The sequence below is a fragment of the Podarcis tiliguerta genome, assembly GCF_965153285.1.
Source record: "Podarcis tiliguerta genome assembly, chromosome: 9".
NCBI classification, from domain to species: domain Eukaryota; kingdom Metazoa; phylum Chordata; class Lepidosauria; order Squamata; family Lacertidae; genus Podarcis; species Podarcis tiliguerta.
In genome coordinates, this window is record NC_139542.1 from 16292159 (window position 1) to 16318758 (window position 26600).

General features: G+C 44.9%; 1 long non-coding RNA gene across 1 annotated transcript; it reads left to right on the forward strand.

The window, feature by feature from the left end:
* Nucleotides 1-23821: 23821 nt before the first annotated feature.
* LOC310685131 lies at nt 23822-25571 on the forward strand. Its single transcript, XR_014515089.1, has 2 exons — nt 23822-23894; nt 25486-25571. It is a non-coding gene; the product is annotated as an uncharacterized lncRNA (long non-coding RNA).
* The last annotated feature ends 1029 nt before the right edge of the window (nt 25572-26600 follow it).

A 26600-nucleotide genomic window follows, 5' to 3' on the forward strand; every position in this document is an offset into this window, starting at 1 on the left:
CTTGGACTCTCCATTGTCCTGTGGCAGGGTCGTCTTCTCAGCTGGCCAGTGAGTCTTGTTCTTAGCTGCAATCCGGACTCTGAGGCAGGGCTGCGTTTAACCGCTCCTCAGCATTCCGGATCCCACCTTCGTCGCCAGTTGTTGTGACGTGGGGTTTGTGATTTCAGCTCTCTTGACATAATCTGCTGGAGACAGTTCTCTAGTAACACTTCTTTATTACAGCAAACAAGACTGAAGACTGAGGAGGGGAAAGCTACATTTATAGGGACAGGGGACTAGCTAGAAAGGATACATTTTGGAGGGAACAATATCAGGCAATCACAGTCCTGCCTTTTGGAGGAAACCAATAAGACAGAGGATCCAAATACAGCAGTTTAAATGAACCAATAGTAGCTGTACCCCCTGAAACCAAAAGGCAGTTACTTTACCCTAATGCAAATATAGACAATAATAATACAGATATAAAATCCTTTGACTCAATACACAACACTTAGCTTACCTTGGCCTGCTTCTTTTTGCACATAAGAAAAACCTGTAGGATCAGGCCAGTGACTCATCTAGTCCAGCATCCTGTTCTCACAGTAGCCAACCAGATGCCCGTGGGAACCCAACAATGAAGACATAAGAGGAACAGCACTTTTCCTGAGCTTTCCAGCAGCTGATGTTCATGCACACTGCCTTCCACATTGGAGGAAGAACATACCCATCAAAGTTATTAGCCATTGATGGGCTTATCCTCTGTGCACCTTTGTTTCTGATTTCCCTCAGCCTTTGGAGGATTTTTCCTTTGACCTCCCTACCTGGCCCAAACCTCTGCCCTTCTTTCTATCCATTCACCAGCTTCCTGCCTGCATTTCTGTTGCACCCTCCTGCCTCCCCACCAGCCTGGATTAAACACAGTGGCTGTGTTTGATCTCCACTGTTGGAGGCGTCGTGCCTCTGAATACCAGTTTCTCAGGAATACAGAAGCGGGTGAGTGCCTTTGCACCCCTGCCCTGCTTGCAGGCCTCCTATGGGCATTTAGTTGGTGCTGTGAGAACAGGATGCTGGACTAGATAGTCCTTTGGCCAGATTCAGCAGGGCTCCTCTTGCGTTCTGCATCTGAGCCTATTTGATGCTGACGCCCCTGAACTTGCACACGCCATTCACATCGCAGCAGCTGGAGGTACCAAAATGTTTGTCGCCGTGGGAGGTCTCATTTCAGCTGAGCTCCGAAGCTACAGCATACTCATCACAGTGGTAAATCCAGCCTGCTTCCAACAAATATATGTTTTACCCTGTGTTTTTAGCTTGCTTGCCACGCTGCATAACCGAGCATATCTTTACGAGAGGCTCCTTATTTGCTTAATCCTCTCCCTTTGATACTCCTTCTTTCTCTTGCTCTCCTTCTGTTCTATTAACCCACTTGCGCTACCAGCTGAGTCTCAGCATTTGACAACGAGAAACGGGTGTTTGCAAATACAATTTTTTTTCCCCTCAGCCCCAATCATCATAAAATTCCTCCATTGCCTTTTTCGCTTTGACATGCGTTTTCACCTTAGAGAAGTCGCCGTAGATATATATATATGTATGTTTTGCTGGTATAGATGGATAATAAACTATTCTGACCTAGATTCTCCTCCTCCCCCAGTTTTTATAACGGAGCCCGTAAATGGATGTGACAAGATAATATTCTATGACTACAGCTTCCTTGACATCCGCTGTGCAAAATGCCTAAAATACCCACACTTGGACTGAACACTGATGCCGGTGGATTGCAGACGGGAAGTAAATCTACCTTCCTTTTGTTTTTCTTTAATGTTATTGAGATGATGGTGCGTGCATAGGAAGGCACCTGCTTCTTGCCATAGCTCAATTGAAAGGGCGAACAGTTGCAAAAGATGTATAATAGAACTAAATGACAGGGACTGTGCATCTTGAATTGCTGTGTGGAAGGAGGAATTTTAACAGGTATAGCTTTTCTCCATTTCTGGGAGGGAGGTCACACACATACAGGCGCGTGCGCACACACACACACACACACACACAGGCAGAGTGTTTCCAACCATATTACTATGGTGAGTAGGGATGGTGAGAAATTCAGCTCAGTTCCCTAGTCCTTACTTTCCAAAACAATATGAATGAATGGATGGATGGATGGATGGATGGATGGATGGATGAATGAGTGAATGTTTATTATTACAGTGGTACCTCGGGTTACATACACTTCAGGTTACAGACTCCACTAACTCAGGAAAAGTACCTCGGGTTAAGAACTTTGCTTGAGGATGAGAACAGAAATCGCGCTCCGGCGGCGTGGCAGGAGTGGGAGGCCCCATTAGCTAAAGTGGTGCTTCAGGTTAAGAACAGTTTCAGGTTAAGAACAGACCTCCGGAACGAATTAAGTACCAGAGGTACCACTGTACAGCCAAACTGCCAGGGCTTTTTTTCAGCTGGAACTCACAGGAACTGAGTTCTGGCACCTCTATGTTGTGTTCTGGCAGCTCTGCAGTGTTGTGGTGCCATCCGCCTGCGAGGTGCGAGGTGCTGTATGATAAAGGTGTCGGGTGGTGTGGCGCTTGGGCTGCGCTGCGGAGGTGGCAGGGCGATTGTGGCAGCATGGTGGCGGTGGGCAGCAAAAGTTTTTATTTCTTCCCTGCGGCAGTGGGGTGAACGGGCGAAGTCCTCCCCCTAAAAGGAGCTCAACAACTTAGGGGGGGGTGTTCCTCCCTAAAAAGAGGACAACAAGTTCCTGTCCAAAATAAGCCCTGTCCAAAATAACATGAGAACCATAACATAGCCATCCTCCAAAATCTGTACTTCTCTAAATTTTGCTGTGCAGCTCTCCAACTAAGATACATGCACAAAAATGCATTAAATATAGCTGCATATGTCAGTGAAAATAACATGCAAGGAGGCATTATATTAGGGCAAACTGCTCTGCAAAAAAAATGTGTATATTGGGTAACATTGCATACAAAAAATAGGTATATTAGAAGAAATTCACATTAAAATGATTAATTTGCACAAGGCCTTCCCCATCACTCGACTTCAAAGCTTCGAAATTCTTTCACACTCCCCCCCCCCCATTTGTATACATGTAGTCACAACAGTATATCTCTATACACACCAGGATGGGACACCAGACAGATGGGGATGAGCTGCTTGCACTTCTTCCCTCTCTTCATTGGGCCTGCGTAGACAGACAAGACATCTTATCTAGCAGCTTCCTGTCTATGGAATGCTCTCCCCAGAGAAGCCCACCGTGCCCCAACTTTGTCATTTCAGCAACATGCAAAGATTTTTGTTTTCCTGGGCATTTGTGTTGCGCAAAGAATTGCGCAAACAATTGAGCAAACAATTAGAAGTTTTTACTCTTGATTGTGGTGCTGTGGGTTAAACCACAGAGCCTAGGCCTTGCCGATCAGAAGGTCGGTGGTTCGAATCCCTGTGACGGGGTGAGCTCCCAATGTTCAGTCCCTGCTCCTGCCAACCTAGCAGTTCGGAAGCACATCAAAGTGCAAGTAGATAAATAGGTACCACTCTGGCGGGAAGGTAAACGGTGTTTCCGTGTGCTGCTCTAGTTCACCAGAAGCGGCTTAGTCATGCTGGCCACATGACCCGGAAGCTATACGCCGGCTCCCTCGGCCAATAAAGCGAGATGAGAGCTGCAACCCCAGAGTCGGTCACAACTGAACCTAATGGTCAGGGGTCCCTTTACCTTTACCTATAGCAGATTCACATATTTTCTGTTACAAGCTGCTAACCCTGATGGCTGTTTTCTACCTGCACTCACAGAAACAGTATGCTTCTTCATACTTGTTCCTTCAGTCGGCTGCGCTGCAGAGGCCACACACAGCCGGACCTTTTATGCATTCCTGCCTCACTGGCCATGGCTGTGGCCAATGCCCAGCCAGCCAGCAAAGGGACTCCCCAAGACTTATACCCTGATTGGCCCATTTGAACGCTCCTTACTGGCTGGAGGGAAACACCCCCATGGTCACAACAGCTGAGGGAAATTCCCCATCGGTGAGCAACTATGCTGGTCTGGCTTGCTAGGAAGGTTGCAAAGGGTGAAGGTCTACAACAGAAAAGACCAGGAAAGCGGTGGGCGCCTATTGTTGGAAACTGCAGGAGTTGAGAGGTTCTTCTTTCAGGCTTCTCATAGGTACCTGGTGAGAACAGGATGCTTGCCTATATGTGCCACTGGCTTGTTTCAGCAGGTTTAATCTTACTGAAAAATGATATTTTATTCCTGCAAATTGCTTTGGTTTGTCTGTTGTGGAAAGCAATCCAGAATTTCAATGAACTAAACTAACCAAACACGTGGGCAATGGTGATTCTGGATGACAAGGTAAAGGTACCCCTGACCGTTAGGTTCAGTCGCGGACGACTCTGGAGTTGCATGCTCATCTCGCTCTATAGCCCGAGGGAGCCGCTGTTTGTCCGCTGACAGCTTCCGGGTCATGTGGCCAGAATGACTAAGCCCCTTCTGGAGAGCCATAGCAGCGCATGGAAATGCCCTTTACCTTCCCGCCACAGTGGTACCTATTTATCTACTTGCATTTTGACATGCTTTTGAACTGCTAGGTGGGCAGGAGCTGGGATCGAGCAACGGGAGCTCATCCTGTCGAGGGGATTCGAACCAACCTTCTGATTGGCCAGCCCTAGGCTCTGTGGTTTAGACCACAGTGCCACCTGCGGCCCTTCCAGATGACAAGGTACCATTTCCCAAATTCCTTTTGCTCAGCAACTATCCAAGGTGTGGGAACCTTGCCTTTCTGGTCCCCCTCTCAACTGGAGAGAGATTGGAGTACCCATCGCTTGGCAAAATAATAAGCATGATACATGATAATAAGGCCTTTGTGCAATTAAGATCATTTGTTTGGAACCAGGGAATTTATTATCCTTCCCTTCATCTGAGCCGCACTTGCTTCCTCACCACTCAAAATGAGGTTACAATTCCTTAATCAGAGTAAACTAGCAAATGAAGCCAGTTGAGCTTTATTATATCCCTCCTTCCATATTTTTCTTTTTCGTCCTCCGTCTGGCAACACTGACATAATTCCTGTCTTCCAAGCTGCAGAAGCTGTCACCGGGAAGGAACGGCCAGGGAAGAGGAATTAACTTTTTCAACCCATGCCTACGAAACCATATCTAGAGTTGTAGGATGAGGACAATAAATCCCATCTTATTATCTCACGCATGAAATGTAACTAGGCTAATGACCATATGGATCAGACTAATGCGAGCAGAGTTTAATTTAGTAAAGGCATGAATAAAATTGAAAATTCTTACTTAATTATCCAGCAAAGGAGCACATAATAGCACCGGGTGCAACAGGAGTCATCTTTTAAGCGGACTTCCTAACGAAATGAAGCCTAGGGGAGATGAAAGATATATTCCGCGCCGTGTCTGTCTGCGCCTTTATAAATAAAATGCCTTTGAATTTGAAAAAGCTTTGGCACAGAGGTGTCCAGGAGGACATTTTGAAACTGGCCTAGCCAGGTTGTTTACCACCTGTCTCGTCTCTTTTTCTGCTTGTCCTCAAATTTAGGCAACAGGCCATTTTACATTTGCATATATTTCAATTCATTTACATGTAAATGAAGAATGACAGGATCTTCTCCCAGCCTTCAGGGGGGTGACCGTATTAACCTGGCTAAAGGTTCCCGACCACCACCAAAGTGTCTTAATTTATATGACAGTAGAGTTGACACTTGATTTGACTGAAGCATTATTTGGAAGTGAGTTTGGACGTTCTTGCTTGGGTGACCTAGAGATGACACTTAGAACTCTCATGGTCATTCAATGACGCTGAACATTGGGAGATTCGAGACAGAAAAAAGAACACTTCTTCACGCAACCAATTTTATATTTTTATGCTGTGAACCACTCTGTGATCTTTGGATGAAGGGCAGTATACTAATAGAATACAGTACATAATAAAATAAAAAACAGCTCATAGTTAAACTACAGTATAGAACTACGTCCCTCAAGAGGCAGTGATAGCCACCAACCTAGATGGTTTAGAAAGAGGATTAGACAAATTCATGGAGGACAGGACCATGATGGCGATGCTCTGCCTCCACAGTTGGAGTGCTTCTGAACATTCAGTGCTTCCGAATCCCTGTTGCTGGGTAACCACAGGAGGGAAGAGGGCTCTTGAACTTGAATCCTGTTTGTGGGCTTCCCACAGGCATCTGTTGGACCAGATGGGCCACTGGCAGTGAAATATCTGGATGTAGGATTAGAAGCCAATTGCCCCAAGAAATACTCTGTTTGACTTATATGTTTATTAGTATAAAATGGCACAAAACCTGTTCAGAATTGCTTCTCCTACTGTGTAAATCATGAGTGGGAGCATTAAGCCCAGGGGCCAAATGCAGTCCTTCAGGGTTTTATATTGGGCCCCCAAGTGTCTCACCAGCCATACCCACTTCAGACAGTGTGATAAATAACAGTGTTTGGTGGAAGATGAACTGCAGCAGAACAGAAACACTGCTGCATGCAGGGCGTATGGGAAGGCAGGGATGGAAAGCAATGCCTCCTTGCATCCCTAGAAAGCATACAGGCCACCTAGTCACAGTCTTCCCCACTACGGTGAGATGTATCACATTTATATTTAAGCAGTTTTAATAATTCCTAGATTTGCACCTATATAAATTAGCATCTGTATCCTCTTGTGTCCTCTCTCTCTCTCTCTAGGTGATGTGTGGACACCCTACTCTACACCTGAATTTTAGAGCAACCCATGTCACCCACATGCTAACATTTATTTATAGAACCTCAAGGGTTGGCAGGGGAGGAAGTGCAGCCAGGCTGAAGTTCATTGAAACTCTACGTTTTGTCTTCTCTGCTATGCATGCATAAGTAATTACTGTGTGAATACAGATTAAGGCCTTTGCAAATTCAAGGATTATCAAAGCACTGGATCTTTTTTCAACTCGGCATTTGTCGAGAAGAAAAGAGCAATTCCTCCTAAAGCCCTACGATAAACTTTCTATAGGATTAAATAAGCAGGATCCTAAAACAAGGTCAGGGTCATGGGGAAGGTGGTCTCTAGTCGAGAAAAAAAAACATATTTTGGTTTCAAGGAAGAAATTCACACCATCCTTTTTTACAAAAAGTTTGCACTGGTGCAAACAGACCTTCAGGTACAGAATTTGTTGGGTATCTCTCACTTCTGCAGGAATGGGGACATTGGTCAAGTCTGGACATAAGGAACAGCAAAATGCCACATTGTGTAAATTGAATTGCTTGGTGACAAGCGATAGTAGCGTTCAGATGCTCCTTGCAGACTTCACCTGAGCCACGCTTGCCTCCCCGCCACTCAAAATGAGGTTACCATTCCTTAATCAGAGTAAACTAGCAAATGTAGGGTTGTCATACGTCCTGAATTTCCCGGACATAGCTGGGATTTGGCCATCAGAAACAGTGTCCGGGTGGAAATCACTGAAATGTCCGAGAAAATCAAGACATACGGCAATTTCCTTTCCCCCCTTAAAAGTAGCTCAACAACTTTGGGCAAAACTAAAGTGCAACCCTAGCAAATGAAGCCAGTTGAAGTTTATTATATCCATTCCTGCCCTCGCTCTACCTGGTCCACAGTACAGCACCACAAATCCAGTTCAGAGTGAGAGCACAAGCACTGCCCTCACTCTGAATGGGTGGACACTTTCCCCTCTGCTCATGCCTCTCCAAACTGATGAAAGTGGGTGCTTATCACTGTTTGGGAAAGCCTTCCTGGAAGGTGGCTAAACCCAAATGTGAACTGACCGTTACACATCTAACACCATAGGCAGCTATTTCTTAGCTGTCTCACATCACCTCTCAAGCAACATATTTCAGTCGTGCCATTTTACACATTCAGCTGCCAGTCATCAGGTGTCGAGCGAACATGAAATGTGCAAGCACGGGCGAATCAAGCTTTGGGATGTTTGCAAAGGGTTACATCTTCTCTGAATGTGTTTGGAAACCTCTATTCTCTAATACAGAGGGGAATTTTTCTTTCACCGTACTGCCCAATGTCCTGGGGATCTTGATAGTGCATGAGATCTTTACTTCAAACACTTCAGAATAATTACGCTTATCAATGACCTTGACTAAGAAGGTTAGATCCTTTTCACTCATCTCCTGGTTGAGTGTTATCTTTTTCATGCAGCTTACATTAGCACTCAAGTAATCCATACAGTGTAATTAGCATGGAGTGGCCATAGGTTTTATATCCAGAAGGGGGAGAGAAAAAATAGAGGTGTGATTTCTCTAGTGTGTTTTGTTTGACTATCGGCTAATTGACTCCGGTTCCATCATCAACACCACATATAGATTACAACAAAGGCAGGACAGATGATAATACATGCAAAACACCCAGGGTAGTACTCTATTGTTCGGCACTATCAATACTAATACGAACTAATTTGCTCGCCAAACCTTAACTTCAGGGCTTCGCTTTCCTCTGCTACAAAGGCTCCATAAATGAAGGGTATTAAGGAGATCAGACCTCAGGGAGGACTAGTTTGGGGAGCCTGTAAAATCTGTAAAGATGCCAGTTAAGCCATCTGTTAATAATGCTACTGCAATTTATTATATTCCAGGCCTGGAAACGCAAGAAACTTGGAGTTGAAAGAGCTTTGCCATCTAAACTAGCAGGTGTGGCATTTCAGATTCCATTTGTCTGTTGACAGCCGGGAGGGGGGGGGGAGAGAGAGATTTTAGGAAGGGGGGGCAAGACTCAGCAATGTCCCACTCTTGGATTAATTCCATTATATTTCAAATAGTGCAGCAAACACACACACATCAATATATTTTAAGAGCCTGAGCTGTGTTTATTTTCTTTATTATACATTCCTACAACGACAGCCAATGTTATCAACGGGAAAAGAGGGCATCCTTTTTAAAGTAAAAAGTACATTGATTGTCCCACTCATTTTTGCATCCGGCCCTGTCGTCCACCAGCATGTGGCCCCCAGAAAGTTGACCAGAAGGAAATGCGGCCCGTGGAAACTGAAAAATGTTTATCAGCCTTTTCAATGGATTTGCTGTACTTTCAGCATGCGCACCAAGCACACAACAAAGCTCACCAAAGTGTGCATAACATGAGTTAAATACTCAGTGAATGAGCAGACTACGAAGATAGAAGATCCAGAGAAACACACACGCACACACCCATCCTCCCTAAGGGGTGTCCTTACTATAAAACAGTGGTTCTCATCCTGTGGATCCCCAGATGTTGTTGGACTACAACTCCCATCATCCCTGAGCTCTGGCCTTGCTAGCTAGGGATGATGGGAGTTGTAGTCCAACAACATCTGGGGACCCACAGGTTGAGAACGGCTGATGTAAGAGAACTGCATGCAGTAAGCAAAGGAGATGGAAATGGAGGGGATGAGTAGGGAAGACTCCTTGCCTTTGTTTTCCTATTGCCTCCTGAAACTAGACATAGGCACCCAGAGCTGTGTGCACCTGGAGGGCGGGGTGAGCATCCCCCCAGGGGGGTGCCACGTGTGGCGAGCAGTGTCCCACAAGGGGTACTGCAAGTGGCGGCCCAGGGGGGCGGCACGGCAATGTCACCCCCTCTCAGGGATGGCACCTGGGGCAGACTGCACCCACCTTCTTCTGCCACTGGACCTAGCAGAGCCAGGTTCTTTGCACAGGAAGTTCTGGCTACATTAAAAAGAGCATGCGGTCCCACCTCAGTCATTTGGCTGTGCCTGCTGTTACAGTGAACACCTTTTGGCTCTTCATCTGCTTGAGAAAAGGTTAGGACAGAAGCCCTTGCCTTTGAAGGTGTTCTGGCTTCAGCCGAGCCCAATATTCGCAGCTTCAGTGTTCAATGGGTCAAGTGAGTGAAAACCTTCTGTCTTTTTAATAAGTTTATCCAATTCTTCAAAACGTTAAGAAAACAAACAACAAAAACATGTCATGCCAACTAATCTTATCAGGACTTTCAGCTTGGGTGTAAATAGAAATTGCAGAGTATTCAGATCTCGTATCAAGATGATAATTAGCTAGCCAAGAGATACCCACTCCATAGCATGGTGTGGGTCATTGGGTGCTTTATTATTTCCATTAATAAGGCTGATAAATGGCTACCACTCAGTGTCAAGCTGATCATGAGTGGTCCCTGAGTTAGCCCACCCACGGGAGGCAGCTGAAGGACTCTCCTCAGCCTTGAAAGCTGCTCCATCACCAAGTTTGCATGAACCAGCTAAAGTCAGCTTCCTGACCAGATGGAAGGACAGTGGTTGTGGGATATTTAAAGTGCAGTCAAACCAGTGATTCATATATTGCTAGATAGGCAAGAGAGAACTCTGTGAAAAACACTCCCACAGTGCCCTGACATTCTCCTACCTGCCTGGGCACATCCTCTCTTTCTCCTTTTCCATCTTCATCACCAAGCCATAAATGTGAATACATCTGCTACATCTGAGCTTCAAAGCTCAAACACCATTTTAAGCCTGACTGAACAAAGCTGCTGTATCTGTTACTCTTCGACAAGCATTCTGAGTGAGTAATGACCTGATGGCTAATGGGAGGCCACTGTGAGAACAGGATGGTGGACTTGATGTGCCTTTAGCTGGATCCAACAGGAATCTTATGTTCACAGAACTCACAGTATGATGCCTGGATCCAAACCCTTTCCAGTAAAATAAAAGCAGCCGCTTGTGACTTAAATCAGTATCTTGTGACTTAAAGCTGTGTCTTGTGACTTAAAGCAGTATCTTGTGACTTAAGACCTAAGTTAGAAGCAGAAGAAAACATGGGACACTTTAAACAGATTTGCCTGAATGAAAAGATTCCCTGTTTATTAAAGATGATGGCATCAATCTTATTTAACTCTTAAAGACAGTGGAGGAGTTGTCTCCTTCCGTGGCCCTTTCCTCAGATCCCATAGGCTGCTGATTCATCATGAAATTTTCACTATTTATGGGCCAACGCTATGTTCTTTCCTGAAGGCTAAACATGAATGCATCCCACTGAAGTCCTTTTAATTACATTAAAATGTATGTGCATAAAACCAAAGGGACCAGCATAATTCCTTCTAGTTCCCAGAGGCCAAGTTGCATAACATTGAGGCAGTGAAAAGTCTTTAAGTGTGGGGATTTATGCACATCAGAAGGAGGAATGAGATTAAAGACCATTTCCTCTCCTAGTCACCTACAGTTAATGAAGAATAGCCATAGGAAAGTGAAAATTCTGGGGCCACTACTGCAGCCGACTACCCAAGTATAGAAGCAACCATATATGGACTGTGTCTGTGTTCCTTCAGAATTGGGAACAGCGGCCTGAGAGTCTGTTTACATACATCACATGGATGGAATGCAGACTTAGAAGCCCAGATTGGGTGGACAAAAAGAAGAAAGGAGGTTGTTGCATTTAGCTGAAAGCCAATGGAGAATTGGAGGAGAAGAGGATCATATCAACATCTTACCTACTGCATCAAATTACCATTTTTGATGCTGGAAACACAATCCTTGTGCCACTACACAAACTGCTATCCATTACTATCTCCGTAGATCATAGGAACATACAGTTCACTATTGTCTACACTGGCAGTGGCTCCCCGGAATATCAGACAGGGGTTCCTCCCAGCCCAACTTGGAGATGCCAGGGATATGACCTGGGGCCTTCTGCATGCAAAGCAGTTTGCTCCACCACAAGGCTACAGCCCTTACCCACCGAGTCTATGATTAGTTTATGACTTGGCTATTCAAAGCTGCAAAAATGGTGGATGGAGCTTGGAATTGGCCAAGCAACATGTCTACCAGGCTTACTTGCTATTTAATCATGGCATCCTAATCTTCCTCTGGTCTCAATTTGGCATGTCCTCCCTACAGCCAGTACTCACCTTGCTGGAGTCGGGTGGTTACTGCTTTCTGATGGTTGTTCCCCACCCTTCTCCATTAGCATCAAAACAATGAGATCAGGTGCACGGCTTGGCCATGTAGTTACTTCCTGTACCCGATCTTCTGTTACATTGTCCGTTAATATCAGAGATATTTAATTTAACGAGCTGGAAAACAGCACAAAGTTACATTTTATATATGCCTTGCATAGTTCAGCCTGGTGTGTTATGCCCTCTTCCAGGATTCACTATGGCTTTGATCACTGTCATCAGCTCCGTATCAGATGAACCAAGACCAAATCTCTGGGTTTGGGGTCAGCACACAGAGGTTCCAAAATGACAGCTAAGAGATGTCAGATTTAGTACAAGAAAACGCTCCCACACCTTCATTTATCGTGGAAATGGAAATATTTTGACAGTCAGTTCTTTGGATCACTGAAACACAGTGCTTGAAGAAATTGCATCTGCCAAGTTCTCCATCTACACAAATGCAAGAGACAGAGAGACCTCTGTCCTCTTGTTAGATGCTCTTATATTTATTTTTATTTGTGTATTTATTACATTTATGTCCTGTCCTGTCACTAAAATTATGGACTAGGTGGCAATGAAATATGAAATAAAATGCCAAATCATCAAATACATAAAAACAAGGCAGGGGAACATATAAATAAAACCAATGAAACTGATAAAAAATAAACAGTTAAAGTAATTGTGGCGTATTTGCAACAGCCATCAGAAGTTGCTTATGGCCAAAGGCCTGTTAGGATAAGACAACAACAATATATGGAGAGCCGCAAGTTCATTCTCCCTGTTCTAAGAGATGCAGGATGAAATACTTCGGGTCCCTCATCTTGCAGAGATCTGCAAGGATGTCATTGATTCTTGATCGGGAAGAAATACCAATAGATTCTACAGAATCACAGACACAGAACTGTAGATTTGGAAGGGACCACAGGGATCATCTAGTCCAATCCCCACCAGTACAGGAATCTTTTACCCAATATGGGACTCAAACCCACAACCATGAGATTAAGAGTCTCAAGCTCTACCTACTGAGCTATCCCTCAGGGCATGACCATCATTACTTTTCACAGAATCATAGAATCTTAGATTTGGAAGGGACCTCAAGAGTCATCTAGTCCAACCCCTTGCAATGCAGGAATCTCAGCTAAAGCATCCATGACAGATAGCCATCCAACCTCTGCTTAAAAACCTCCAAGGAAGAAGAGTCCACGACCTCCAAGGGAGACTTCCACTGTCAAACAGCTCTCTATCATAAAGTTTTTCCTTATGTTTAGTCAGAATCTCCTTTCTAGTAACTTGAAGCCATTGATTGAGTCCTGCCCTCCAGAGCAGGAGAAAGCAAGCATGCTCCCTCTTCCATGTGACAGCCCTTGAGATATATGAAGATGGCTATCATATCTCTTCTTAGTTTCCTCCTTTCCAGGCTAAACATGCCCAGCTCCTTCAAGCGCTCCTCATAAGGCTAAGTTTCCAGACCCTTGATTGTCTTGGTTGCCCTGTTCATCAAACTGTCCTTCAAAATCAAGGCAACATGTGTAAAGTAGGCATGAACTCATGTGAAATAAGAGCCAGGATAAGAAGACACTCAATCCTTGTTCCTGAGTCATCTGTCACTTTGTAAGAGCACAACAGTAAGTCACTACGGCCCTCCTTGTGTGTGTGTCAGGGACTGGACATTGGAGGAGGAATGGTGGAGACCACCTCCCCCTTCACCTGAACCTTCCCAAGAAGGGGAGGACAGTATAGATTTACAACGGTGGTTTGCAGAGGGTCTCAGTTCCAAGAGAGAAGTGGGGCAAAGCTGGGAAATAATGGGAGAAGCAGAGCAGGAACAGCTGGCAGACACGTTATCACTAGACCCCCCCCCCTTCTCCCAGAACTTGGTGAGCAATGAAAGTAGGAGAGCAGAGGGCTAAGAGACAATTGGCCCTAGGCAGCCACTGTAAGGGGGGTGGAGCTGTTGACAACTGAGAAGGGAAGGGGGGGGAGGAGATTACTCGGAGCAATGCCATTGCCAAAGAGGCTGCATTTCTACGCCTCTCTCTGTGAATACAGTGGTACCTCTGGTTGCGAACGGGCTACAGAACATGAGCAGAACGCAACCCACGTCTGTGCGTGTGTGGTTCACAATTCGCCGCTTCTGTGCATGCATGTAACGTCATTTTGTGCAACTGCGCATGCACAAGCGACAAAACCCGGAAGTAACCCTTTCTGGTACTTCCAGGTCGCCGCAGGACCGCAACCTGAAAACGTGCAACCTGAAGCAAACGTAACAAAAGGTATGACTGTACTGAATAAAACACATTGATAAGGGCATCTTGTCTTTCCATTACTGGCAGCCTGCCGTAAGGGAGGGGGATCGGATCCCCTGAAGCCTGACAGGGTGTGTGGCAGTGAGTGGCCACCAGCTGCACACGGATGAGCACCAGTGCGCAGTGGCGCACAGTGGCAGGCAGGCATGAGCCAGTAAGGTGGTGCGCAAGCAAATGGCACCGGTGGCAAGAGTGGGGCTGTTGTGAGGAGGCAAGCGGTGGCGGCGGCAGCAGATGGAGGCGGGAGGATGTTCCAATTTCTTCTTGGGAAATGTTGGAGCGTATGCAAAGGGGAACGGGGATGGACTGCAGTGCAGCCTTGCCCTCTCTGCTGTAGCTTGATGGAATGGCTGCTGTCATGTTCCAGGTGATGGAGGTGGAAGCCTGGCCTCTCAACCTCTTCCCTCGGCAAGTGTGTATATACACACACTATTGTGATCACTGTACTCTTTGCTTGTCTCTTTTCTCTGTAACATGCTAAAAAAAAAAAGTGGGGGATTAGGGGGTCAGCAAAAAAAGTGGGGGATTAGGGGGTCAGCAACCTTTTTCAGCAGGGGGCCGGTCCACTGTCCTTCAGACCTTATGGGGGGCTGGATTATATTTTGGAAAAATCAAATGAACGAATAACCCAGAGATGCATTTTAAATAAAATGCATTCTACTCATGTAAGAACACGTTGATTCCTGGCCCATCCGCGGGCCGGATTTAGAAGTCGATTGGGCCAGATCCGGCCCCCGGGCCTTAGTTTGCCTACCCATGGATTAGGGAGATGAAGAAATCAGGCCCCACATTCATGTGTAAATCCCAATGTGCTGGCATTTCCTTCCAATAGGAGTTTGGGCCTCTGAGATGGGTAAAATCATATGCAACTGCTGATCCACATTTCAAGTTGTCATTCAGGCAGAGGATTAGGGCAGTGGATTCCCCACCAGGCTGTAAACGTAGCTGGATTTGCCCACATGGGAGGAACACCGAAGAGAAAGATGCAAACGAAGGATATATCCAGAAGGCAAAGATATTGCTCCTCCACATATGACTAAAGAATAACATTAAACATGAAGCGTGCAGTGATTTCTTCCAGGATTTGCAAACAGCCTCAGCGGCATTTTTCTCGAGAATTTCTGCGGCTTCTTGGAGAACTCCCGAGTCAGTGTTGTAGGCCTTGCAGCCATGGGGGGGGGGGGGGAGGCTCTCCTTTTTGCTTTTCAATTATTCCCCCCGTGTACATAGCTAGTTGGATTCTGTTTATCACTTTGGTACCTACTACTAATCCCCATAGGCAGAGTAAGTGGGATCTTATCTTTCAGTGTTTTATTAGACTCAGCTTTTGGTCTCCTCAAGGAATATATAATGAAATGACACCCTGCTCTGCCTATATAGATTGCTGAATTACAGGAAGACCTGCCACTGTTATGTCAATTTGACTCCGAGCTCACTTGTCCCAAAGGCACAGAGGGACAAAAAGAATTTTTTTTAGGTGTAATGGATCAGAAGGGAAATAGAACATACTATGGCTAAACAGCTATTCCCCTCCACAAAGACTTCAATGTGTTTTATACCTCTTTTTTGAGTAGGGATGAGGCAGAGAGTTGATTTTATTAACATTTAAGGATGGACCTACCTAATTCACACTTTTACAAAGCCACACAAGAACAGAAACACAACCGTCACAATTCCTCTGACTTTTTGCAATGTAGTTCTCTAGCCAAGTACTGTAATGTGTACAAAAATGTATATACTAGAGGTATGTATGTGTAAACGTGTATATATTTAGTGAAAATAACGTGCAAAATTACATGACATTGGGGAAAATCCCTTGCAAGAAATGTCTGTCTTAGGCAAAACTGCATACAAAAATGTGAATTTTAGGGGAAGTTTGCACTAAAATGCTGGTGAATTTTTTTGATGACTCGAATGGATGAAGCTGATTAGCTAAACCCATTTCATTATGGCTTTAGACCTGGGCTTGGTACCAAAATGACTGATGAACTTTATGCAGGAAAGGGACAAGGGAAGAGTGACACTGTTGGATCTCCATGATTTCTCCATGGTATTTGAAACCATTTGGTTCTGTGGCTTGGGAGCTGGAGATACCATAGTGCGTCCATTCTCGCCTGAGGGACTGATACCAGAGAGAGTAACATCGTGAGATGCCTGCTTATCTTCAGGCCCTGGTTGAAAGCATCAAGGGGTGGAGCTTCCCTGATCTCCATGTACCCCAAAGTGAGCTTCATGGAAGAAAACTAGGATATAAATATAACAAACACATTCCTGCAAGCACTGCATGTTATAGTAGCTAGAAAATGGGACAGCAACTTTGAATGACAGCAACCATTTTTGAGTAGCAGCACACCTTATAGTTTTGGTCACAGGTTCACAGCCACTCTTTTTGAGGGAACTTAGCAACCAGAGCAGTGTTCATCCATATTAATCTGATTTTGTCCATTTCTTGCAAGAAGGTGGTTCTCTTCCTCCACCACTGCTGCCTCAAGGAAAAGAAGATTCCTTAGACAGAAAAACCTGTTGGAAGCCCAGACCTTTCATCTCGAGAAAGGATTACAGCCTGAACCAAACAGTAAAGCAACAATTAAATATAAAACCTCAGCATTTTTAAGAACAAAGTTAAGGATATTTCACATTGACTCAGGCACCACAAAGATGGGGAATTGAAAGCTAAGGCCTTAACAGATGTGGCCCATGATCAGTAACAATAATAGGAAGCGTCACAAATTGTTGCTTCTTTACAGTTTACCCTCTGTGCACCAACATTTCAAGCCTAAATCCAGATGGGAAGCAAGGAGTGACCGAGAACAGGAAAAATGTCCCACGTTGTCCAGGTCCTATATGAAGCATCTACTGTACTACTAGAGGAATTCTCCTGTGATTTCACCCAAGTCTATTTGTTGCTTACGTCGTGACCTTGACATTGTTTAGCCTTGCTTTTCGCCAGTGTGGTGGTTAAGAGCGGTAGTCTCGTAATCTGGAGAACCAGGTTCGCGTCTCCGCTCCTCCACATGCAGCTGCCTTGGGCTGGTCACACTTCTCTGAAGTCTCTCAGCCCCACTCACCTCACAGAGTGTTTGTTGTGGGGGAGGAAGGGAAATGAGATTGTTAGCCGCTTTGAGACTCCTGAAGGGAGTGAAAGGCAGGATATCAAATCCAAACAACAACTCCTGTTCTTCTTCTTCTTCTTCTTCTCCTCCTCCTCCTCCTCTGCTTCTGTCGAAAGATGTCCCATCCTACCCCTTCCTTGAAAAAGCGAAGCATTCCATCTGTGGCTACTGCAGCCCATTTCCTTATTCCAAGATCAGACCTGCCCATGAACTCTTCTCAACAAGGCAGGAGTGGGCAAGCACAAGCAAGAGATATATTCTTCAGAAGGCATTTGCTCACTGAACCAGGAATGGCTGCTGAAGTTTGGGAGTGAAATCCATCTTCCACTTGCCAGTGATTATAGCGAAAGCCCCCTACAGTCCCGGGTATGAAACAATAAAGCGGTTTTCCCCTTCAGCAGCCCCCTGCCCGCTTCCTCTGCTACAAAGGTAAGTATTACATTAAGTCTCCAGACACTTACAAGCCTCTGATTCCGGACTGACATATGGCTTAATTATATACTGTTTTGCACTCCCTGCGTCCCTGAGTGGAAGGAAGTTCCAAAGAAGCATTGAATGGAAAGACTCCTGTAGGATTTGTAGCGTTTTGTTATATCTATTTGTTCGGGGTTGTATATGGCGTGTTTTATAACAAACAAACAGAACAGGGTGGGAAACACATCAAGTGCACAAACTAGCTGTGTTAGGGCCAATCCACATTAGGTTTCTGTAAATGAATACATAAATGGTCAACTTTGGACCCTATCAAACAACCCCAAGGCTAGAGGACTATAGGCTTCAGACATATGGCTCTGGCCATGCCCAGAAAGAAAGTACATTCAATGAGGTACTGAGCTGTGAAGTATCTCACCAATCGGGTGGGGAGAAATTTGATTCATTTTGTAATTAAAGGTGAACTTTCTGAAACAACAGGCAAACTGAAGCACAGCGATTCTTCAAAATTCATACTTTTCTGAATTCGGCTATGCCAACTGATGTGTACGAAGCTGTGTATACGAAGTTAAAGTGCACATACAAATGCATGCATCAGAGAAATCTACAAAAATGCAAACGCAACACGCTGGCTAATAACTGTTAGTGAATTATGATGTCATAACCAATTACAGTGGTACCTCGGGTTACAGATGCTTCAGGTTACATAAGCTTCAGGTTACAGACTCCGCTAACCCAGAAATAGTACCTCGGGTTAAGAACTTTGCTTCAGGATGAGGACAGAAATCGCACGGCAGCAGGAGGAGGCCCCATTGGCTAAAGTGGCGCTTCAGGTTAAGAACAGTTTCAGGTTAAGAACGGACCTCCAGAACGAATTAAGTTCTTAACCCGAGGTACCACTGTATATATTCACTAACAGTTATTAACCAGCAAGTTGCTTTTGCATTTTTGTAGATTGTTACATTTGGCAACACAGAGGTTTGTGTTTGCATTAGAGAAATAGCATTCAAACATGCATGGTGTTAGTGGGAACTGCTTTGCAAAAATTTGCACATTAAGCAAAATTGTACACGAGAAAGGCTGTAGGAGGAATTGGCACTAGAATGCTGATGGGCCTTCATAAGGATATTTATATATAACAGATGCAGAAATGTGGAGAAGCAAACGTAATACTGGGAGAAATGAGAAACTGAGAGAAACCAAAATTGGCATATTTACTCATCCTGATTGGAAAGTGGACAGATTTCTACATATACAGTACGAGTGGGAACCTACAATAAAATGCTGCAGCGTAAATTGCTCCTTGTCAAGGATATGAGCAATTCCCCAACAGTCAGTATTCCATGGCTACTGACGGCATCCAGGCAGATTTTCAGCAAATTGGCAAAAATGTCCTGGAAAAGTCATGTATGGCAGGGTGTGTGGGTGTGGGTGTGTTAATACAGTGGTACCTCAGGTTAAGTACTTAATTCATTCCAGAGGTCCGTTCTTAACCTGAAACTGTTCTTAACCTGAAGCACCACTTTAGCTAACGGGGCCTCCTGCTGCCGCCGCGCGATTTCTGTTCTCATCCTGAAACAAAGTTCTTAACCCAAGGTACTATTTCTGGGTTAGCGGAGTCTGTAACCTGAAGCATATGTAACCTGAAGCGTATGTAACCCGAGGTGCCACTGTGTGTGTGTGTGTGTATAATCATTTAAAAATTCAAAAAAATGTCAAAAGCTCAACAATTTTGAACCACCCACCCCCTTTCTCCGGATTTTCACTTTGGGAAATATGGCAACCCTCCCCTTAACGATTTCTTGTAGTTCCCCAGGCCAGATGATACTGCTGTCTTGTGTGTACTTCTTTGGCTATATGAGCAATACTTACAGCCTGAACATTGGGAACAGAATGGTAAACCTACCTTTGAAAAATTCTGCTAAAATTGGAGACAACCAGCTTTTAATACAGGAGCTACAGTCACTGGGTTTTTTCCCCATTTTCTTTTAATGGTATCATAATGACATCTCAGTTACCTACACAGACATGGTTACTAATAAATATCTGCTTTGTTGTATCTTGCAAGCATTTGAGTTTTCTGGGTGTTTATGATAAAGCAGTTGTCATATTTTTAAAGCATTTTATCACCAGGAAACATTTCCATATACTTTTTTACCTTAAAAGCATTGCAGTGCTTCTTAAAGCATTATACCTAACAACAACATATGTTCAAGATTCTTCTGTTCTGCCTCATTTATTTATTAGTTCTCTCTGCCTGGCCTGCTAGAATTTGGGCCTGGAATCCAGGAGAAGTTGTAGACTGGACCACCTCTGATAATATGATCATATGTTATATATTGGCATGACAAAAAGAGCAGTTAAGACTTAAGACCTGCATTTATTTGTGAAGGTAGATGTCGCATTCAAACTGGCAATACTTAAAAGGTGTTTGACCTTTTGGAAGAATTGACCTTATGGAAAAGTTGAACCACAAACTGGGACTAGGAAGAGAAACCAAGCACAAACACACATTTGCTGGAGAAGGGTGGTGCTTTTTTTTCTCCATTCACAAAACCAGGCAAAGGGCCTTCTCGGTGGTGGCGCCCGCCCTGTGGAATGCCCTCCCATCAGATGTCAAGGAAATAAACAACTATCCACTTTTAGAAGACATCTGAAGGCAGCCCTATTTAGGGAAGTTTTTAATGTTAGATTTCCCCCCCAATTTTTAATATTATGTTGGGTGCTGCCCAGAGTGGCTGGGGAAATGCAGCCAGATGGGAAGGGTATAAATATATTATTATTATTATTATTATTATTATTATTATTATTATTATTATTATACAAAGTACCAGCTCCAAAGTTTTATATACTAACTTGTGAATCACTTAGTAGGAACAGGTATAACAAATGTATATTGTTATAAGAAGAGATGTAATTTCAGCAATCCTGTATGTGTATGTACAAGAATACAGGTTTTCTGGGTGTTTTCATAATGTGTTTTTTTTGGGGGGGGGGGTTGTAGCTTTGTTGGGTATGGTTTGCCTTTGTTTCAAGAATATATATGTGATGGTTCTGAAAATAATACTAACACATTAAAAAAAGAGACAAACTAGCAATACAAATTCCTCTATAAGTCTTTTTGTTTATATTTTTGTTAATAATAATTTATTCATATAAACACATACAAAATACAGTAAAAGTAATAAGTCCAACCAAGACAAATGCATGCAGAGATAGAAAAAATAAAACGAAGATACAGTGGGGAGGTTGGGAGTAACTGAGAATACAATACACTGACAGCATTTAACTATCACATATTAAAAAGGGAGTTAGTCTTCAGAAATTATGAAAGCAGGGTTGAAATCCTGAACAGTGAACTGCCACCCGTTTCTGGGTACTGTATGGCTAAGGGAGTACTGTGTATACACAATGCCCTCAAACTTGTTTGGATATCGAGTTGTAATCCTGTTCTTTCAGTTCTTTGGGAGGAATAGCAAATCATTCCGATGACAGTAGCGGCCATCTGTATTTCCGAGCTTTGGCGGGGGCAGGGACACCCTTGTTCCCGATATGAAACACCAGCTGAGCTGTAAAACTGGATTTCCTCTTCTCCTAACCTGATGGGAGCCCCGCTGTGCTGTTGTCATTAGCCTGCGTTGCAAGGACAGGCTTTCAGGCAGTGCGGTTTTTAAACAGGCAGCACCACTCTGCTGCTTTAACTAGTGCAAAATTGATCCATCCCTTTAGCCCCCGAAAGGCGGCACGTGGAAAAACCAGCCAGAATTACTTTCCAGAGCCTCGACGTGAACCTTTTACCCACATGCTGCAATTGAGATGTTTTGCTAATGGTTGCAAATCCGGCTCTAAATAGCTTCTCTTTTCCCCACCGGGAGTGGCGTGCGGTGAGATTTTTCGTAGGGGAACAGTTGGGGCCAGCTTGCAAGGGCGATGGGTGGAGGGGCGATGTTGCGCATGTGAGCATCACACCTCCCTAAGATGGGCAGAAGCTTCCTTGGCTTTGGGAAGGAGGCACCAGGGGAACATTTAGGGCAATAGTTTTCAATCCATTCAGTCCATGGTACCCCTGACCAACCACATTCTTTCTGCAGCTCCCCTGTGTGAGCCACTCAGGGGTGTAGCAAGGGGGGTGCGGCAGGCACGATTCGCCCCGGGTGTCCCCACTGAGGGGGGGTGACAAAATGGCGGGCGGCACTCACCTTGGGGCCTGCAGCATGTCAGAGCCATGCGTCTCTGGTGCCCGCAGGCTCCACGCTGTCTGCCCACTGCCTCCCCTCCCAGCTGTAGGGCAACTGAGGCCCTGTAGTGTGCCCCATCCCTATGGGCACTGCACGCCCTGTCCTGTCCTATGGGCACGCATGCCCCACCCCTATGGGCGGTTTGCCCTGCCCCTGGGCATGCTGGCCCCGGCCCACTGGCTGGCAAGCCAGGCGATCTCCAGTCCTTGGCTCAGCATGGAACAGCGACCTACTGTTCTGAAGAAGCCTTCAGAAGCTGGGGCACACTCTAATCAGCAAACGCTACGCAACAGAAGTGGCAAGAGAGGTTGTGTCAGCATATTTACAAGCAGTTTATTCAGCGTACATCAGACAAGAGGAAAAACATGTCTTCTCCCTTTCATGTCCAAGCAAGCAGCATAAGCAACACAAAACGGAAGTTCCCAGCAAGCTGTACTGGAGTGCAAACAGGCAAGTGACACACAACAGTCGTGCCTGCTCCTCTTAAGGTGGAACGGAATATTCTAACAGTGCCACCCCAGGTGCCTGAGAGGCTCCCTCTGCCGCTGGAGCCACTCACACTGGGATTCCACTCACACTGGGATTCCGCTGCTGGAGTCACTCACACTGGGATTCCATTGCAGGACATGTTACTGCCCCCGCCCCTTTTGGCACAGCTTTTGGCATGTGTGTAAGAGGGAAGCACATGTGTCAACAGCACACAAGAGAGGAGGGGGGAGGAGAACCACACACCCCACCTTGAGTGCTCTGCAGAACAGATGGAATATCTTGAGGATGATGGACGCTCAGCAGCCCTACATACACGAGACACAACCAAGCAGGAAGTTCTCCTGCACAAGCCCCTTTTCAATCATTGGGAAGCCAAGCAATGCCACTGCTCTGCAGGGCCGAGCTGAGACATTCAACATGGCATCCCCTCTATTAAATCCCTCCTTATAGAAGACCCACACACCACGCGGCTGCTTGCATGTACTGTTGGGATTTACTTGTGAGCAGAAAGCAGGACTCAAAGCAGGGAACCTGCAGATTCAGACCCACAAAGTGTCCCTATTTTCCAGGGCCAGTCCCGGATTTACAGAAGCCATCCCAGTTTCTGAATTGATCCTGGAATGTCCTCTTTTCCTTAGGCTGTCCTATTTTCATTGGAGAAATGTTGGCGGGAACTGGAGTTATGCGACCCCAGTGCCAAGTAACTATAAAAAGGTAAAGGTACCCCTGCCCGTACGGGCCAGTCTTGACAGACTCTAGGGTTGTGCGCCCATCTCACTCAAGAGGCCGGGGGCCAGCGCTGTCCGCAGACACTTCCGGGTCACATGGCCAGCGTGACATCGCTGCATCTGGCGAGCCAGAGCCGCACACAGAAACGCCGTTTACCTTCCCGCTAGTAAGCGGTCCCTATTTATCTACTTGCACCCGGGAGTGCTTTCAAACTGCTAGGTTGGCAGGCGCTGGGACCGAACAACGGGAGCGCACCCCGCCGCGGGGATTCGAACCGCCGACCTTTCGATCGGCAAGCCCTAGGCGCTGAGGCTTTTACCCACAGCGCCACCTGCGTCCCAAGTAACTATACAAGAATAAAATTTAGAATTGGAACCCACGGAGGGAAGGAAGGAGGTCTCAAGGTTCGAAAGAACCCTTTTCTTTTTTTAATGTGTGAAAATGTTATGTTTAAGGTGTATAACCTTTATGCAAAACTAATAAAAAATTATATAAACAAAAACAAAAAGTATACCACCTTTGGAAGGCATCTGAAGGCATTCTGTACAGTTGTACCTTGGTTGATGAATGCCTTAGCAGTTGAATGTTTTGGCTCCTGAACGCTGCAAACCCGAAAGTGAGTGTTCCGGCTTGCGAACTATTTTTGGAAGCCGACTATCCAGCGGCCAATCGGAAGGCACGCCTTGAAAGTCGAATGGACTTCCGGAGCAGATTCTGTTTGGCTTCTAAGGTACGACTGTATAGGGAAGTTCTTTTTTTAAAAAAAGTTTATTTTTTTTATTTATTATTATATATTGGAAGCTGTCCAGAGTGGCTTCCCACCCAGCCAGATGAGTGGGGTATAAATAAAATAATAATAATAATAATAATAATAATAATAATAATAATAATAATGGAATAGGATGTCCCTATTTTCAGTGGAGAAATATTGGAGGGTATGGCATCCTGTTCTCACATCAGTCAAACGTGAGGCTCGCAATAAGGACCTAGCGGCAACAGCTCTCTCTCCTCACCTGCATTTCCCAGCAACTGGTATTCAGAAGCATGCTGCCTCCAAATTTAATTTAATTTACTGCAATCTGATCTGATGCTTCCAATGGCCCCTGGGAGATCCGTGGCATCTTATGGCTCCCCAGGGCCGTAGGACTGCAGGGTAAACAATTTCTAAATGTATTTTTATATTTGCTGTGTGCACACAAAGGAAGGTTGGGGGGTTCTTCTGGTTAAAAGTATCCATTAAATAAGACCAGGCCCTTTAATTACATGTTAGTTTTTGGCCTTGATATTTAGACACGGGTGGGTACTGTGCTTCCCCCTCCCTTCCTGCCGACCTTTCTTGCCTGATTTCCTCAAGGAAGCAAATAAAATAACGCTGTCAAATATTTGTGCCCATGCAGATTTTTTTAATGCTTCAGGCTGTAGAGAAGTTAGGGTCCAGCCCCTTTCACCACCCCAACTGTAATTCTGAGCTGAGCATATTAAGCCGGGTTTCCGCTATATTTCCTGAAAAGGAATAGTCTGCAATTTGCCGTTTTTCATTAACTGACTGTAGTTCTCCCCCGGTATCTTCTTGAGCAGATATGATGAAATAGACAAACAGAGCTGAGCGGTGCTGAGTCAAGCGCCTTCCCATTTATACAGCCCATGAATGAAGATAAGTTGCGTCTTAAGGAATGCACGGCACCAGATCCATCACATCCCAGGGAAATGCATATACTTGCCTCCTGGATGCAGTGTTTAAATTATAAATGAACTATAACAATTTAAGTATCCCCTATGAATTAATCTGCTATTGCATCCAAACAGCCCTGATTATTACAGTCTCGTTTTGTGCATATATGGACACTGCCCATTTGTGTAACATAATCAAGGGGCAACATTCATCACCAGACACTTTAAAATAGTTTATTCTGGATTCACGTACAAGGGTGGCAGATGAGCTCATAAATAAGTGGGCTTCGGAAAAAAATTGCTATGCACCGCCATAAGAAATATCCGCTGTTTATTCTGCCTGTTTAAATTCAGAATGCTATTGGGCCCTTATCCATACCACCCTTAATTAAAGCTCAATCATTAATTTTAATTATAAACCACCCCGTTTTTAGGAGTCAATGTTCAGTTGCATTTTTTACCCCCCAGATGGCCCCTGGCTAAAATCTACAGCTCAGGTTTTCACCTGAATATGTTAGCGAGACGTATTTCTTCTTTGGCACAGCAGTAATGTGTGAAAGACTATAAGATGCCAAGGAGTGTGCACATAAGCAAAAGAGAAGATTGCGTTTCTGGTCCTAGGAGCTAAATGCTGCTGTTTTGTTTTGAAGACAATGAGAGCTGGAAAGAGGAGAGAACGGATAAGCAGAGAGACGAGAGAAACCCAAGCCATAAGAGGAGAGGAGGCAAGCAAGCAGTGGAGCATACAGGGCTCTGAAACATAGGATTTTATGAGCGGCTGAAGGGAGGGCAAACATTCACGATTGTTGTTGAAGGAAGGAAAAATACAGACTTGGCACACCCTTCATTTGACTTCAATGCCTCAGTGGTAGGTGGAGGCTGTAGTGTGCAGCAGCATTTAAGGAACTGTGCTTGGTGTAGAGTCGGTTGTAGGAATCAAGTGGTGTTATGAGGAGAGCAACCTTCAGCGCACTGAGCACAATAGTAAAGTGTTAAGACGCAAGCCACACTCACACCATACATTTAAAGCATGATGATACTACTTGAAGCAGTCATGACTTCCTCCAAAGTATCCTGGGATACTTTAAGGGTGCTGAAAGGGGTTAGGAGACCCAGAAGTCCCTGGGAAGAAGGACTGGTTGTTAAATATACATTCTAGGCACATTTTGCATTTTGGTTTAGAGAACTGCACTGCTTAATTTGGAGACGTGATGTTTGAAGGGACGACTGTGTTTTGGGCCATGTATTCTTTGAAGAATTAAGATACATTTGCCTTTAAATGAGAACTGAATTGAGCTCCGCCCCCATCCCTGCCCAGAACCACCAAGGATTGTGACAAGTGCAAGGTTCCATTTCTCCGGCCCATTCCCATGTCACAAATAGTGCCAGCAACCAGTAGAAAATAGCATAATTCTAACTTTCTTTGTGTAGCAATAATAAGCCACTGTCTCTCCTCATCATGATTCATTTTATACACATGGCTTGATTTAATGATGTATAGAGAACAACAAGGCTCTAGCGTTTTTATGTGATTATATACTCTCTTGTCTGTCTAGGAGTTATTTTTTGCCTTACATATTTTTAACTCGTCCTAAGATTAATCATTGTAATGGTGATTGACATCATAAAGATGTCCAGCACGGCAAACGATGGATTGTCAGTTCAGTTGGATATGTTCCTACATTCATTCATTCATTCATTCATTTACAATGGTACCTCGGGTTAAGTACTTAATTCGTTCCAGAGGTCCGTTCTTAACCTGAAA